Genomic DNA, 16904 nt, shown 5'->3' with positions numbered 1-16904 from the left:
GTGCCTCATGATCACAGGTCCTGGAGGCAGCGTGCACAGGGATGACTGTGTTCCTAGGAGAGTCACTATTTTCTGATGACTTTTATTGTCCATTATATCCTGGCATTTACAGGGCTCTGCTCTGGGCCTGGCAGGAATATGGCACACGGTGGGCCGGGGTGGAGGAGTGGGGGAGGCTGCATATCCTAGCTGTAATGCTGCAGACTGTCCTCTGGGTTCATCCACCCACCAGGTCTTTGTGTGATATACAGATCCCAGAACCTCAGTGTGGGACCTGAGGGCATCTAGACTTAGTCTTTGAAGCCCTGGTGGCCTTGGCGGGATGGTGGGTGTGTCATGACATGTGGCATTGCACATTGGAGGGGGGCGGGCAGGGAGGTGTGCTGAACTGTCTACACCGGCTTGAGGAGCTGGGTAAGCTTTTAGGGGTTTACTGAGACAGTTGAACTCAACCATGGGAAGAAATTGGCAAATAGTGTAAATCAAGGGAAACTGCTTTGTCAAACATTCTGTAGGGGCAGAAGGGTTGCCCACCAGAGCATGGGAGAGGACACAGGCTGAGGAGCTGTGACTCCTTGCTACATAGTGTGACTCTGAGCACATTCCTTCCCTTTTGGAGCCCTAGACTTCCCCTGCATAACATGGGCAAACACCTAAGCTCCTTGGGTATGAGAGGACTGCCACACATTACAGGAGTTCACTAGTGATGTCTGCGTATAACAAACTGGCTATTGTCACAACACGAGCACCTACTTTGTATCAAACAATAGGAGTCAGAGACACAAATATCTTGGGGTATGTGGCACTCCCGATGGTCTGCAGACGGACTGTCACCCACAGCACCTCACAGGCACTCCTGCCAGCCTTGGAAGACGGGCAGAGCAGGAATGAGACTCATCTCTGAAGTGAGAAGAGGAAGCCAACGGGGACTGACACACAACAGGTCCCTGATCTGGCATCACAGTGACTTGGTTTCACTGGCCTGCTGTGGCTCCTGCCTAGGAACTCCCATGCTAGTCAGACAGTCTGCTGTTGGTACTGGGTCATCCAGGAAGAGGACAGACAAGAGACTATGTGTCTGCTGTCCAGGATTCTGGTCTGGGCTCCTGGCTTCCCTGCTCCACATCTATTGCCGTAGGGCTTTGGGGCCTGATGAAAGGGCTAAACTCTCAGTGCCCCTGATATAATACAAATGATCTCCTGTAGGCCTCATGGCCTGGTGAAGTGTCCACAGACCTCTACAAACCTTATGTCAGTATCTGTTGTGGCCCAGTGTGGTCCCAGGTGACATCCAGGGTCTCTTGGGTGAGAAGGGAGAAAGGATTGAATATAGCAGAGCCCCCATGCACTGTTGCTGGCTTCTGCATCTACACATTTCACAGAAGTGGAAACTGTAGCCTGAAAAGTCTGTAGTCATTGTCCCCCACTCTCATCCTCCTGCCCCCATAAAAGTCAGACTCACACCCTAAGCTGGAGTTGCCAGATTTTGTGTCTGAGTGCCCAGCAGAAACAAGGACACTACTATAGTCCTGAAACTTGGTGGCCCACAACGGGGATACCCCAGCCATTTAGCCTCAGCTCAGAGTGGTGGCTGTGTTAGTGTCCTGGAAGAGTGGGGGAAGTGCCGAGAGAGAGGGCTGATGACTCAGATAACCTTTGAGGCGGCAAGACAGAGGAAACGGGTGGCACTTCTGGGGGTGTGCCTAATTTCCTAGAAGGATGCGTCATCTGCTTTTGTTTAATCAGCAATTATCCTGCCCATCAGCAGCCACCTGTGTTTGGGGTGCACCACATGGCTGGCCTATTTCTGCAGCGATCACAGGTGGGCAGGTCAGAGAACAGACAAGACAATAGGCTTGGGTGAGGGTGGAGACGCAGCAGGGACTCAAGACTTCACACTCCTTGGCCAAGAGGTTAATTTTCCCATTTGCAAGAACAGAAGAGACCCTCCAAAGCTTTACATGAAAGAGATGGGAAAATGGAAAAACAGCAGCTGAATAGCAGGCAGTGAGGCCTCCGCCAGCCAAGGAGACTCCAGACACTGAGGGTCATGCGACTTCCTCCACAGAAGACAGCTGAGAAAGTCTGACTGAGCAGGAAGGAAGAGACATGTTCACGAGACAACAGATCACGTGTGCAGCCTCGGCTTCTCCACAGCCCAGCTTCATGACCAGCCACGAGTCCTTAGCCTTCTAGGGGGCCTCAGTTTACCCCCGTTCACCGACTCTGTGCCAAGCACAATTCCGTGTGCCCCGTGAGGCTGCTATTATCTCCACTCTGCATAGGAGAAAACTCAAGCACGAAGGCGGGCTACCTGAGCCGGGGGGAAGCCTGCTGACCTGGCTCTGCATGCCTGCTGCTGACCACGGACAGTGGGTGCTGGCTGGTCCCTAGCATTCTTCCTGTTCTGAGAGAACACTGCATAGTGACTAGAGGCCTCAATTAGGCAGCAGTCACAGTTTGGAGACAGTCTCAGCTACTGCTGCTTTTTGGTGAAGTCTAATTTCTTCAGTACACTTAGCAGCCTTTATGGGCCAGGGCCCAGGAGTCCCTCGGGAGGCCCCCTGAGTCACAGCAACGACTGGCCTGTCTCTTTGAGCCTTGCTGAGAGGTGTCCGTGCAAACAGGCATGGATGACCCTACTGTGATGTCCGTTTTGGAGTGTTACACACAGGTCAGACTCGAAGACTGCAGGAGGGAGAATGCCATTCATGTGTCCAAGAAAGAGAGGAAAAAAACATCTATTCATAGTCAGACATAGCTGTTCTGTGGAAGTGCCACTCCTGATACAACAAGCAGACGTGCTGTGTGAGGGATTCCGGAAGAGTGTGACCTTGGAGCAGCCACGTGGAAGGCTCAAAGACTTGGGTGGCCACTAAGCTTTTAAAATATGCCTGGACATTCAACCATGCAATTCCAGAGGGAGCATGGTTCTGACCTGAAACCCAAGCTTTCTTCCCAAACAAAATTCTTCCAACATTTTTCAGTTTAAACAAACAGCCAGCCAATTTGGTTTCCCTTGACTCTCCTGAGTAAGGAAGGAAACAGCCACTAAGTCACATGTTTATCCTCCTCCCCATGCCATGCACAGGCCACATATCAAAGCATCAACTCACGCTACGAGGCTAGCGCTGTTGTCTCTGATAAGGAAAGAAACTGGGGCTCAGAGAGGAGCAAACCCGCAGGGCTGGGGACAGCAGCGGTGGAGCACGCCTTTAAATTCCAGCACTTGGAAGGCAGAGGCAGATGGATCTCTGAATTTGAGACCAGCCTGGTCTACAGAGCAAGTTCCAGGATAGCCAGGACTGTTACACAGAGAAACACTGTCTTGAAAAAGCAAACAAACAAAAAACCAAAACAACAAAAATCCAGGGTAGAGAATGACAAGAGTGTTCAGTGGATCAGAATGGCTGCAGTCTCATGAGAGTTCTAATCCCCAGTGTTCACATAAAAAATATGGGAGTGGTCAGGCGTACCTGTAACCCCAGCGCTATAGGGTGCAGACACAGGAGGATCACGGTACTCACTGGTTGGCTGCCTAGGTACAGTTCAGAGAGACCATTTCAAAGAAGTAAGGCAGAAAGTGACAGAGCAGAATACCCAATGTCCCCCTCTGACTGCTACACTGCTACATACACAGCAAACACATGCGTACACCCACAAATCCAGTGTGGCCTTGTGAAGTATGAGGTGAATCCCGTAGAAGCTACTGACTGCAAAATTAAGAGAATGGAAATGCAGGGAAAGTTCTGGGGTTGGTACATGAGGTCCTGGGCTCTGGGTGCACATGCTCCCTTTACAGGCATCTGGAAGCCTCTAGAAAAGGGCCCTGGGGTACAATGTGCCCTGGGCATCCACTCACTATGCCCAAGGGAAACTGGACTAACTATCTAGGGACCACCTGGGTCCTCCTCCTCAGACACTGGGATCTATGGGGGAGGGTTGTGCTGAACACTCAGGAATTTCCCTGGCTCTATTCATAGTTTTATCAACACAAGATCATCATTTATGAAGTCCACCTACAGGTACCACCATCTTCCTCCTCCTCACACTACGACCTCCATCCCCTCACACTAGGCCTCCACTTCACAGGAGACCACAGAAAGGGCCCTAGGGTGATGCAGTATTTCCTCGGAGCAGGAAGACCCTGGGAGAGAAGGGCAGGGTAGGTGTTCAAAGCAGAAGATCCGGCATATGCCTTCTCACAGCTTCTTAGCGTGTGTGTGTGTGTGTGTGTGTGTGTGTGTGTGTGTGTGTGCAAAGAATTACACCCTAGGAAGAACCAGCTGTGTGCAGGGGACAGAGACCACAGAGACGGCAGCAAACCTGCGGAGTCTCAGCAAGTCCGTTCCACAGGGCTGTGTCAACCTACTCTGTTCTTCCTTCCGATGCTCTTTTTATGTAGCACCAAGTATTGGGAAATGTCGCTAAATGGGTCATGTGAATATTCAAAGCCTGAAGCACCTTTCTTGTGTTCCTAGTTCATGCCCACATTCGATCTCCATTCTATGTGCATGGAACAACAGAAAAGAAACAGCTGTGGGAATTCTTCCGGGGCGCCCGCCAGCAGGCAGGCCCTCAGGAGCAGCGTGTCGTTGACCCGGACTATTCAGCAAGACTTTACCAAGTGACTGCTGTGTGCCAGCCCCAGGCCCTGTGTTGGGCACAGGGAGGATTTCCACCCTCACACTTCCCTAGTTTCCCTTCCTGACCTGGACAGGACCAGCATGGTACTTGTGCTTCACAGGAGAGGAAAGGGTGAAGCTTAGAATCCGGGTACGGGATGTGCGTGCCTGCTCAGGATTTCTCTGGGAGGTGTCATGGCTGGGATACCCGGAACTGCCTGACCACAGAACCTTTGCCAAAAGAGATAAGGGTCCCTGATGAACAAACAGGGACCGATTCTCTTCCTTCCTCTATCCACTAGCTGGCTGCTGGAGCTGCGAATGGAGCGGAATGGCAGGGCTTTATCACTCTCCAGAGAATTCTTCCTGTTGGGCAGCCAAGGGAGAATTGATGCTAAACTCTGAGAAGCTCTAGGTCCTCAGTTACCCCAGCTGATGCCTCCAAAGGACTAAAATTATGGCTTGCATTAAGGACAGACTTTGTGAGTGTGGTCTGGGCAGCTGCCATAGGCAGAGGGTGAACAGGCCCTGGAGCTAGGACCCTGCCCTCCCAAGTATCCAGGCCCATCCCATAGGCAAGGGCGGAGGGAGTGATCTTCCTCTGCAGTACCAGCCTGGTCCTTCCTCTCTCCTACCCTCCCTTCTTTTGGTCTTCATCTGCTTGAGATTCCTCTTATTCCAGATGTCCCCTGCACTTATACAATGGTATTCCCTCAAATGTCCCATCTATCTGAAAACCGAGAATGTGACCTTGGGAACACAAGCAGCCCTACTCAACCATAGTTCAAATTTATGACTTTTTGAATTCGTAATGGCACAAAATGGATAAGCAGTCTGCAGCAGAAATCCTTCTTTTCTCTTATTTTTCTCTTTTTCCTTCTTCCTTCCTTCCTTCTTTTCTTTTCTTTCTTTCTTTCTCTCTCTCTCTCTCTCTCTCTCTCTCTCTCTCTCTCTCTCTCTCTCTCTCTCTCTCTCTCTCTCTCTGTAGACCAGACTGGCCTCAAATTCATAGAGATCTGCCTGCCTCTGTTTCCCAAGTGCTGGGACTAAAAGCATAGATAGTCACTACTCCTGGCTAACTTTAAAATTTTAATTTCAATTTATTTCCAAACTATCAATACACAGTCTGTCGGAGGCTGCAGAGACAGCTGCAGCTCCAGCAGTCCCACAAGCACATCCCAAGGGGGAGCCCACCAGCCATTTACAGGGTGCAGGAGGCTAGACGGACTCAGTGAAGTTTCAATCTATGATGGGCTTAGCTGGATTGTAAATTGAAACATATTCATAGGCCTTTTGCAAGTATAATTGAGTTAAACTGAAGTCATGCAGGATTAGGATGAGCCCTAATCCACTAGAGTTTTTCTATGAAGGGAGAGACAGAGACAGACAGACAGACCTGACAAGGGAGGTCTTGTAGTTGCTGGGTCTACAGCTCAAGAATGCCAGTGTTGAGAACGTTCACCAGAAGCCGGAAGTGACTCTGCTTTAAGAGAAAAGCAGCCCCGTAGCTTGGTTCCAGACCCCGGGTCTCTGCATCAGTGAGCATCATGCCCGCTGTGTTCTGTTCAGGTTGAGGTAACATGGTAACGCAGTCTAGGAGAATCGGAGCAGACTGGCACCAAGAGGAACTGGCACCCCCCTAGGGTCCCACTCTGTCCCCCACCTCTCCACCCAGAGGAAAGTTCAAAGACCTGTAGGGCCTCCTTCCCTCAAGTTTTGAAGACAGACATAAGGCTGTCAACATCTTCCAGCATCTGAAGTAGAATTCCCACCCACTATCACCGTCCTTTAAGGAGCAAGGACACATGACATCAGAAAGTCGCTAACGCCAGGCTTATCCTCCTGTTCTCATTTCACTGGGACCAGGCGCATATATCCCACAGTTCCGGGGCTAGCCTGGTTCTGGATTCAGGGTGCAGGGAAATAAGTTGCTGTATCGGAGATTCCCTTCAGTCCTGGCTGAGGAGGGTGAGTCTGAACCTCCTCATATTCTCCTGTGGGAAAACAAAGGTGTGCTCCCTGCTGGAATCTGTGAGAATTCCAGCAAAGGCCCTCTGCTGGCGGGGAGTGTCTCAGCTCCAGAGAGGTCCTGACAGGAAGAGAAAGGAAAAGGAAAAGCACCAGCCCTTTCTGTGTAGAGACGCGAACTACGAAATTTCATAATCTGAAGACTTGAGGGCCCAACATCTCCAGGTCCGTTCAGACTCACCTCATAAACCCGAGCCTGGTCCCTGCAGAGTGTGGGATCAGATGCCTTTTGTTCAGGGAGGGGCTCTCAAAACATGTGGCCCTAGTGGCCTGATGACCAAATGGACAAGGGTCACGTCTGCCCTGCAGTCAGCAGAGAGAGCAAAGGGACGTGTGTTCCTTTCCAAGGACGCTCCCACACCAGAACACACTCACCAGCTGGGGCCAATGGTCACAGCGCAGCAGGTGGCCTCAGATGATAGGGTCTGATGCAGCAGAGCCTCCCAGGGCATGCAAGTCCATCTGCCCTCCTTGCCTTCCATGTGCCCCAATAGGGGCAGAGTGGGCCCTTCTCAGGAAGCACACTCTTTTCTGGGCTAAATGCCCAGATTCCAGTCACAGGACACACTTGAGAGTGGAACTGGCCACAAGTGTGGACTGGAAGTTTCTCAGGGCAGTGTGAAAGTGTGGGGACACATGCAAGCACACCCTGAATTCCAAATTCAAAGCTGGGCAACGAGAGAGAGAGAGCCCCTGTTGAGTCCATATAGGCAAGGGTTCCCACTGGGCCCTTAAGATGTGGCCTAGGGACCTGCTTGTTCTCTAAGAGCGCTCAGTGTTCTTTCTGAGACAATACTGAGCTTATTCTGCCATTTCTTGACAGCGTCATGCCTGAGGGGCTGGAGACACAAGTGGATGAAATGGAGAGAGCCCTGCCTTCCCAGACGGAGACAGACAGAAGCCAAAGGACAGACATGTCACTCAGACAGACAGCTGGAGGTAAGGCCAGCAACTGAGTGGGAAAAACCAGGGGCTCTGGCCTCACAGGTCACCGGGCTAGTTAACAAGATTGCTGCTAACTACTTAGGACATGATGAGATGCAAAATAGGACTAGGTCCCCTGGAACAGGAAGCTAGGGTGGGCTAGTTTGGGGTTCAACTAGTCCCATGTATCCGGGGAGACCCTAGTCCTACCTAATGCCAGAAGACTCCCCACTCCTTGGCAGGAAAGTTATTCTTCTGACACCTACTGGACTGGCCTACTAGGTTCTATCTAGCTCCTGTCGCAGACCTATAGAAAAGTATACACTGCTCTCACCTCCACTCAGCTGCTCATTCTGTCAGCAGTAGGACTATCCTATCACACTGCCACATATCCCAGTGACCCTGGGAGCCCTGACATTGCCTGAGACACTTCAGGCCAGCCGAGGGGAACTGATAACCCTGGCATCCCCAGAGCAACTGCTCTCAGAGCAGGACCTCAGACTCTTCTAGAGAAAAGCACTGAAGAAGAAAGGCTGGGACTCAGTCACCACGAACACGTGTAGGGGCGCCTGGAGATTGGTGACATAGTCGGGAACCCCTGGAGTGGTAGGCGGCTTGCACAGCCAGGCCTTGGCTGACACACTCCTGTCGGCTCCAGCTTCTCTCATCCATGGGAATCAAAACAGCTTTTCTGATGGGGGCGGGTGGGAGGGCGGCATGCAGAAACCTGAATTCAGGGAAAATAGCACATCCATGGCACTTTTTCCCCAGTGCTATGAGCTTTACATATTTTATCAGCTTTACATATTTATCAGCTATTTCACTTGTCTCCAGCAAGTCAGTAGGTGTGGGCCTTGATTTTCACAGGAAAGCTATGAGTGAGACTGAGGGTGCTGAAGTGAGGGGGCCTCCCACTCAACACCCAGGGGAGAAGCAGCAATTTGTGCAGGGTGAGAGCAGCCTCAGGCATGAGCAGGCTTTGGGGCATTAGTTTTATCCACTCTGGCTAGGCCATGACCTACCCTAACCCCTACGGTGTACACACCTCTTCCTTATGGACCATTAAGACTCCCAACTAAAATGGTCATTCTTGGGCTCAACACCTAAGATGTCTTAGCTATATGGCCCCATCTCAGGTGACCCCAAGTGGCTTAACATGTCTTTCCACAAAGTCTCTCATGTTTCACCAGCTTGGGAGGTAATGGCTCGGGGGCTTCCTGAGGAGACAGCTGAGAGCTTACCATCTCTGTGTGGCTGTAGGTAAACCACTCCGCCTCTTTAAGTGGTGGGTTCACTTCACACATTGAGCATCAGGCTGGTGAGATAGCATGGTAGAAGGGAGAACTGACTGCTTCCTCAGGCTGTCCCCTCACCTCCACACAGGCGCTATGGCAGGCCCTCCACCCCACACCCAAACAGCACAAAATAAACTGAATTCAAGGTCAGGCAGGGGTACAGAGTATTATACCAGTCTGAATCACACAGCAAAATGTTATCCCCCATCAAACAACATATAAATAAACAATAAGCTGTTTAGAGATGAGAACCAGCTAACGGTGTATGTAAAGCCCTGGGGGATGTGCTGATAAAGAAAGGTGGTAATAGTGGCGGGAGCTACTGTAGTTTAAATATGGCAAAAGTACACACGCACACAGACACGTGTGCACATGCTCACACGCACATGGGACAAACATGCACATATATACACACACGCACATGCGCATGTACACACATACGCATACACAGCACACGTGTCAAGGGAGGGCCCCTCTAGACACACTCTAGGCTCATAAGCCCTTCTATTCGCCATTGGGACTTGTATCCTGTGATTTCCAATTCCCTCTCCCTGTGACTCTTCTGGGTACCTGACTCACCCAGATCCATACAGTCACGAGGTGAGAGCATGCAGCCCCTCCTTTACTGGCCCCAGGCCTCTGTGCAGAGAATTCTCCTATGACCTGGGGACTACAGAGAGTCGTGGGATCTGATCTGTGCTCCCGCTCAGGACTCACAGGCTTCCCAGCTCACCCCTCCCTCCAGGCCAGCTCTACCCTCTACCTGTCCCTTCCACCCTAACATCTGCAGTGCCCTGCCCCTAGTTGCCACAGACCACACCCTGGTTCCAAACCCTTCCAATGACCTATCACTACAGGTGGAGCCCAACTCTGTCCTCCAAAGAATTCCCTTGCAGCAGGTCTGTGAGTTCAAGGCCAGCTTGCCCTACACAGCAACAGTAGTGGCACCCCACAGCTGGAGACAAAGAGTTCCAGGCCTGCTAAGCTATACAGCAAGATCCTGTCTCAAGAAACAAAGAAACAAATCCACAGGAAGTGCAGGAGGCATCTGAGCTGCAGCGTTTCCGCAGGAGAGCTGGACTCCTCCACCCAGCTGGCCTGCCAGGCCTGCTCAGTCCAGCTCAGAGCCAAATTCTGGAGCCAGGCAACAAGCAATGCCTGAGACCAACATGGGACCCAAGAGCTCAGCACAAGGCAGGTGTGTGTATGGGGGGGCTGACTCTAAATACCAATTTGTCAACGATGGGTCTGAGCTCCAGGACCTCCGTCTCCTGAGTCACCCTCATCATGGTCCTATGAGTGGAGAATGAGCTTCAAAGATGAGGAGACTGAGGCTCAAAGCTAAAACTGTTTATTCAGAGGCACTCACATAGGAGACAGAACTGGTTTAAATATGTAGGCACTTAAACTTCATCCCTAGAAGCTTAAAAATGCTTTTTACAGACATTTACTGTAGAATTCCACTTGATGGCTCTCAGGGACTCCTAAGCCTTCATCAGTCCTTTCTTTTGGTACCCATAGATTCCCCACTATGTGCTTAGCACATCCCACCCTTTTCTAGAGTTAATTGTGTTGACACACAGTATGACCATGAACAACAGTGCCCCTAAGATCAGAGCCCAGGGTAAGTGTCAGGCCCTCTTTACTTTCTGGTGAACATAGCACACATTACTAATCAATCCTAGTTTCTAAAGCCACCTCAGCTGGGTATACCAGGCAGCTTCAATCTATCAGAGCTGGCAATAGGTTGACAATCATTGCTACTCCTATAGCAAATGGGTACATAGGATGAAGGTAGAGCTCTCTACTTTCTCCTTCACTCTCAGGGTCCCACACCCTGAAATCTTCTTGGGTCTGCAAACGGGCTGTAGGAGTTTAACATGGCCCAAACGTGAGCCCAGATGTCAACTTGCTTGCAAGAGGAATCAGGGTGAGATGGGGCAGGTTGGTGGTGGTCAGATGGTGAGCTCTCGGTCTGCTACCGTCTGAAGCCTCCAGGAAGAGTATCCCTAAGTTGAAAAATCAAGCTTCATACCCTAACCTCGATTCAAAAACCATGTAACTCTGGGCTGATGCTGTTCACTGGAAAATGGGCACAAAAATTCCCACACCCCACGACCTATCCAAAGCGGCCAGTACCATGCAGGGGATGTAGGAGCACCCCATAAAATGCTGGATGTCTTTCTTCCCTTCCTCTGCACTCAGCAGGGTCATATCTGTGCATAAGCCATCACATGCCCTGTCACTGCCCCTAAGGGTACGTGGCCAGATGGTGCCCTTCTCTGAAGCCTGCAGCCCCCGTCACCCAGGGAGCCCACACTGTGTAGGAGTTCTGTCCATGCTTGCTCTTTTTCTCCTTCACTCCCCCTCTAAGCAAAGCTGCTTGGCAGCCAATCCTGCCTCTGTCCCCGGGCAGTTCCACAGGGCCCATCTTGTCCTGCAGAAGTGATGGCAGTAATTCTGTTAATGGGAAGCAAGATGAATGGTACCCTGTGCCCAGAGTGTATGAGGCAAGACAGAATGGGGGGCTGGGGGAAAAGAGTGTGGCTGGAACGCACCCTCCTTTGGGGCCTTATTAGGTCTTGAAAGCGCCACTGCACACGCTAAAACCTGCTTTTGCCAGCAGAAGCCTCATTTTACAAATATACAACAACAACAACAAAACCCTGTAAGTGGTAAGCAAACCCCAAAGACTTGGCTCCCAGGCTGCAGCAAGGCGACAAGCCGCTCAGTCTTTCGTCTCCTGACTCCCGCTTTAAACAAGTGTGTCTAAATGCCAGCTCCCTGCTTTGTGAATACCCAACACAGCTTCCTCGGCTGTTTTAGGCCCATTTGCCAACGATGGGATGGGACGGCTCTGAAGACGATTTCTTCTAAAAGGCTTGTTTGTTCCAGATGCCATAAAGCCCTAGTGTAACCTGGCTGACAGCCCCAGGAGGGATCTGACACAGGCCCCTCGCCATCACAAACACATACACAGAATGCTGTCATTCATCTCCTGCCCTGGCAATCGGTAGCATTTCGAAGGTGTTTTTGCAGTGAAATAGGTGTCCTTTTCCACAATTATGCAAAGAGCTTGCTCCATGCACCCTCCTTTCAGTTTGGAAACAAGCCACTGAGGTGTCTGTCAGGCTTCAGTTGCCAAATGGAAGTTGAAGGTAGAAGGTGATGTTAGTGCAGAGGCACTGTGAGGCAGAACTAGCAAGTAGACCAGAGTGGGGTCAGGGCTCCGTGATTTGGCAGTCTGTGGAACCTCTCCAGCCTCAGCCTCTTCATCCCAGGACAAGGTTAACCCCGTCCTCCCCACAACCATGCAACCCTGGCTCATGAGAACTGTTCACTTCCTAGCACCAGGGGCTTGCCCCTGTTCTTTTTGATCATACATTTCCATGGTACCCACTGCCCTGAGAAGGTGTGCAGAGGTTAGAGAGGAAGGTTTGGGGCACAAGTCCTGGGTTCAATCTTGCCTCGGCTGAGGCCCTACTAGATGGCACTGAGCAAATGATCCAGCCACACTCAGCTGCCCACTCTTGACTGTAAAGTGGAGCTAAATACACATGCTTCAAGTCACAGCTAGGATTCAGTGTGACTACATGCCCAGTCTAGCCCAGGGTCAGTGGCCCTTAGACGAGAGTGTAAGGAAAATCCCACACTCCCCTGCACCCTTCAGGCAAGAGCGAGGCCTGAGGGCACGCCAACACTGCAGGCTGGGAAATGCCATCAGTTCCCAAACACAGCCGCCTATCTTTCCCTTCCCATTTCCCTTTCAGAACTTCCCCAGTGCTTCTGGGACAGTAATGTGACTCCTTGAAGCCAGGGACTTTGTCCCTGTGACTCACCAGTGTCTTTGAACAGTGCAACAGGGCCCTGGTCATTTAGATAAATGAGTGACTAAATGAGAGGAAGAAGAGAGGGGCAGGGTGGGGTGGGGGATGCGAGGCAGCCTGAGCATGCAGGTGCCCCTGGCTCTAGACAAGTGGTGGTGGTGCTCTTCCCGAGCGAGTGGGTCGGTAACTTGGTCATCTGACAGCTGTTTCACACTGCCTGTCAACACCGTGAGTCATGGCCCTGCCCACTACCTGGCATGGAACTGAGAGCTAAATACAGAAACGGAAACTCGTACCACCCCTGGCTTCGTAAACCAGAAAACAGCAGGCACCCTGGAAGGAGGTGACAGCTCAGGAGCTACTGTGGGCGAAGTGGGGACATGTCGGCCTTGGCCAAACCAACTGCCCACCTCCTCCCTCTCTGAGCAAGGATAGCTGTAGATGAGCTTGGCCCTGCCAGGTAGCCAGAGGTAGGTAGGAGCACCAAGATGTGGCCAGTGTCCCATCCCTACACTCACACAGTTGACTGCAGGGCTGGGGGCCATGTGGCAGCAACTGTGGGCTGCATGTTGAGGGCATAAACCTAGCCTTGGTTTACAGCTTTGGCTCAAGGCTTCCTACTGATACCAAACATCAGTTGTCCGAATCTGAAAGATGGAGCCAGCACAGCATGATCAGGAGGACTAATCAATGAAGGCAAAAACACACACAGCACTTGGCTGGGTCCTGGGCAAACTGTTGCATAGTTGGTATTTCTCTCCTCCAGAATCTCATGCATGCATGCATTCGAGATGCCAAACTTCCATTTCCCCGGTTGCCTGCTCTTAGCTTGACTGCAGAGCTAGAAACATGTCTGTGTTAGCAGAGGCATAAAGTCTCTCTTCCCAATGCTTTGGGTCTCTGGGGCTTTTGGCAAGCGAGTGGGTCAGAAACGTGGTTGTTGGATTGCTAACTCTTGTCACTCAGGGGCAGGAAAGCTGACAGGATGGATGCGGGTGCCACTACATCCATGGTTGGCTCTATGGTGCGTCTGGCAAAAGAGGCCCAGGGAGAGAGACCTGCCATGGTCACTCCAGCAGATCAGTGGTCTGGATGCAGAGATCATTTCCTTTAAATGATCTGGCCCCCATAACCCTGCACAGAAAACTGACAAGGGGACCTTCTTGTTTTGAAATCTGATGGTGTGTGACACTTATGAAACTAGCATGGCCAATCAGCTATGTCCCCATAAGGGATCCAAGTCATACCCTAGTCCACTACTGGCATTCTTGTTACCTTTGCTATCTGGGAGAAGCCTGGAGGAGGAGTGGGCTTTTGGACCTTCAGTACATGTTGGTCCTGTCATCCCAGGACAGGTGCCCATTGTCGCCCTCATACAAATTCCTCTCACCCACGGCAGAGTAGAAGTCAGGTAGACCCCACATGGGATGACAGAGTGGGATCTTCTGAGGGTCTGTTCTCACCCTGAGAGTCCTATGTCCAAGAAGTAAACACTACATGACAGGCAAGGAGAGTACATACCAAAGAGAAAAAAATCAGTTTTCTGTTCTTGTTCTTCTTCAGGGTTGGAGGTGGGCTTGAAACAGGCCCTCATCTACCCCCCCCCCCCCCCCCCCCCGTAGCCGTGATGACCCTGGAATTCTGATCCTCCTGCCCCACCTCCTGCAACTAAAGTATGCATTGCCTGAGGGTAGAACATAAAGTGTGTAGACAAACACTCTGCCCAATGAGTTACATCCCAGCCTCTCCCTTCTGGATGATTTTGTTTCTTTGTTTTTCGAGACAGAATTTCTTTACAAAACAGTCCTGGTTGTCCTGGAACTCACTGTACAGACCAGGCTGGCCTTGAACTCACAGAGACCCACCTGCCTCTGCCTCCCAAGTGCTGGGATCAAAGGTGTGTGCAACTACCGGCTGGTTTGTTCTTGCTGATTCTTTTAACAAGGGGTCTGCATTTTGGTTTTTCACTGGGCCTCACAGGTTACACAGCTATCTCACTCTTCGTCTACATGACCGTGACATGTCCCTTCTGGTTCTGGGGGCTTTGGGAATACTCCAAAGTTCTCTCAGAAGTGGAAGACACCACTGACCACTGCGTCCGAGACTGTTACCTCCAAGAAGATGCTGGGGGTCTTGCTTGTTGAAATTCAGCTGACTGTTTATGTACGCTGTGCTCTCACAGTGAGTGGTTAAGAGAACAAGCTAACTCAAGACAGGATGCTCAGGCCAATGTCCATTCGATGTCACCAGGGAAGGGTCTCACTGGCTGGCCTGTTCAGGTGGCTCCCTGAAGGCAGGGATGACAAAGCTGGCCTAGAAGGTGGCCTAGTAACTTTACTTACTGGCCAAAGCAAGGGGGTAAGGCCAAAACACAGGCCAGGGACTAAGGACCCCAGGGGAGACCATCTGCAGCAAGCTGCTATAATGACTACAGAACCAAGAATGAAGAAAAATGTGAGAGTGAGATCCAGCACACCTGAGGATGTGCCCTGGGCAGACATGCCCAACTATGGCAGCCCAGTCTTAGCTGGATGCTCATGGTTTTGATTCCTGTCACTTTTTCCTGTGACTAGGAAAGTTCAACAAGCACGTAGCAATGGGTCCTCCAGAACAGTGGGTGGGGGCAGGCGTGGAAGAATGGCACAGTGGCAAGAGCTTACAGTGCAGCAGCAGGCTTCTTCCTGGATGTTTACTAGCTGCATGTCTGCCCTGAGCCTTAGTTTCATCCCCTCCTCCTAGGGGTGCTGTGATGATGAAATAAAATGAAGTCACTGACAGCTACAGCACACAGCAAATGACTGATAAACGTCAGCTACTGCTACTGCCCCACACCCCAGCGTCTTGTGACACATCTCAGAATGGAGAGAATGTGCTCCCTCCTTCCTAGCATCTGCCATGACTCTGCTCCCAGACGCCTCTCTCCCCCCATTGTTATGTCGCATCAGTCCATAAATATTTAAACAACATGTCATCAGATTATTATAACATATGATCCATAGCACTGATGTGCAGCAGTTCTGTGCATTTGGGCTTCACTTTCAGAATATCAAGACATAAAATATTTATGTATTTAGCCAACCACGAGATCTCACATTCTGTCTCAAAATGCTGGGTGGTGGCAAGACGCTGAACCGAGACGCAATGTGTGAAGGGGTGCCTTGTTCTCACATCGGTTCCTGGGGCATCTGGATTGTTTCTGGTTCATTCAGAGGACGTCATCACGTGGCCTGTGAACAGTGGCTGACTTGGTTGATCACAGCAAGCAGACAGCCAGGCCCCAAAGAACTCACCAAACTAGTGCATGCCGGATGGATGGTCTACATGCCTGCATCTCTACGGATGTGCACACAGGAGGAAAAACACTTTTCCCACAGTGCCCCCCAGTAAGTGAACAGATTCACCACAGCCCATAGCCCCACCTGGGTGACTGACACACAGGGCCATTAGAATCCTGTTTCTTTCTAGCCCCAGGTCCCAGTACCAGGTCAGGAACAAAGTAGGGCTGAGACAATATAGCTGGATAAATGGCAATTGAAGAAATTGCCAGATAAAGTTGTGACCAGATTAAAAAATAATTATTAGATAATAAATTCATACACAATAATGACATCCCATCTGTCGGTGTGATTTATATCGTGTAGTACCCTCAGGCCCGAGACATATAGGCTCTCCAGTAACCGCTTGGGAGTAGGAAAAGGTTTTTTTCTCCCCTATGTAATTAAGTATCTCGATTGCTAACATTAGCACATCACAGTGACCATATGTGCAGGAATTTTTGGCAGTGTGTGATTTCAGAGAAACTGCCCCAAAAGCCATCAGAGCATCCAGGAATCCACATGCCAGGGGCAGGATGCTTTTTTAAGACTGCCTTTCCTGTCCCTAACCAACACTAAAATAATCTAACACCACTGCCCCTACAAGATCAGGAAAGTGGGGCTGTCATATGCCTAACCTACAGATTATCAAAGTCTGAGGACATAGGAGCCAAGAAAAGTCTGTGTAAAGGACAGTTGTCAGCTCAGGATACAGGGAATTCCTCTGCACATTTCTTAGGAAGAGAGACAGAGGTCTAAGCTTGACCCCTTTGTTTCCCTACGTGGCCAGCTCCAGCCTGCTGGGAGTCCCCAGAGCCAAGCCTAAGGACAGCACAGGACCCACTGCCATCACACCTCACAGAACCACATGCCATGTTGTCACCACCAGGC

General features: G+C 50.9%; 1 protein-coding gene across 3 annotated transcripts in view; it reads right to left on the bottom strand.

Moving 5' to 3' along the window:
• Nek6 (NIMA related kinase 6) overlaps positions 1-16904 on the bottom strand; it is a 73636-nt gene that overhangs the window by 46170 nt on the left and 10562 nt on the right. The window contains exon 1 of one of the 3 annotated variants that reach the window (XM_048429191.3): positions 6835-6966. The exons of the other annotated variants lie outside the window; for them this stretch is intronic. The gene's annotated coding sequence lies outside the window, so the exon portion shown is untranslated. Of the gene's footprint in view, positions 1-6834; positions 6967-16904 lie in introns of those variants that run through there. 3 annotated transcript variants of the gene reach the window in all.

Source organism: Myodes glareolus, chromosome 21 (genome assembly GCF_982192425.1).
Source record: "Myodes glareolus chromosome 21, mMyoGla1.1, whole genome shotgun sequence".
In the NCBI taxonomy this organism is placed as follows: domain Eukaryota; kingdom Metazoa; phylum Chordata; class Mammalia; order Rodentia; family Cricetidae; genus Myodes; species Myodes glareolus.
The sequence above is the reverse complement of the archived record's forward strand: the minus strand, read 5'-3'. Positions and strand labels throughout refer to the sequence as shown.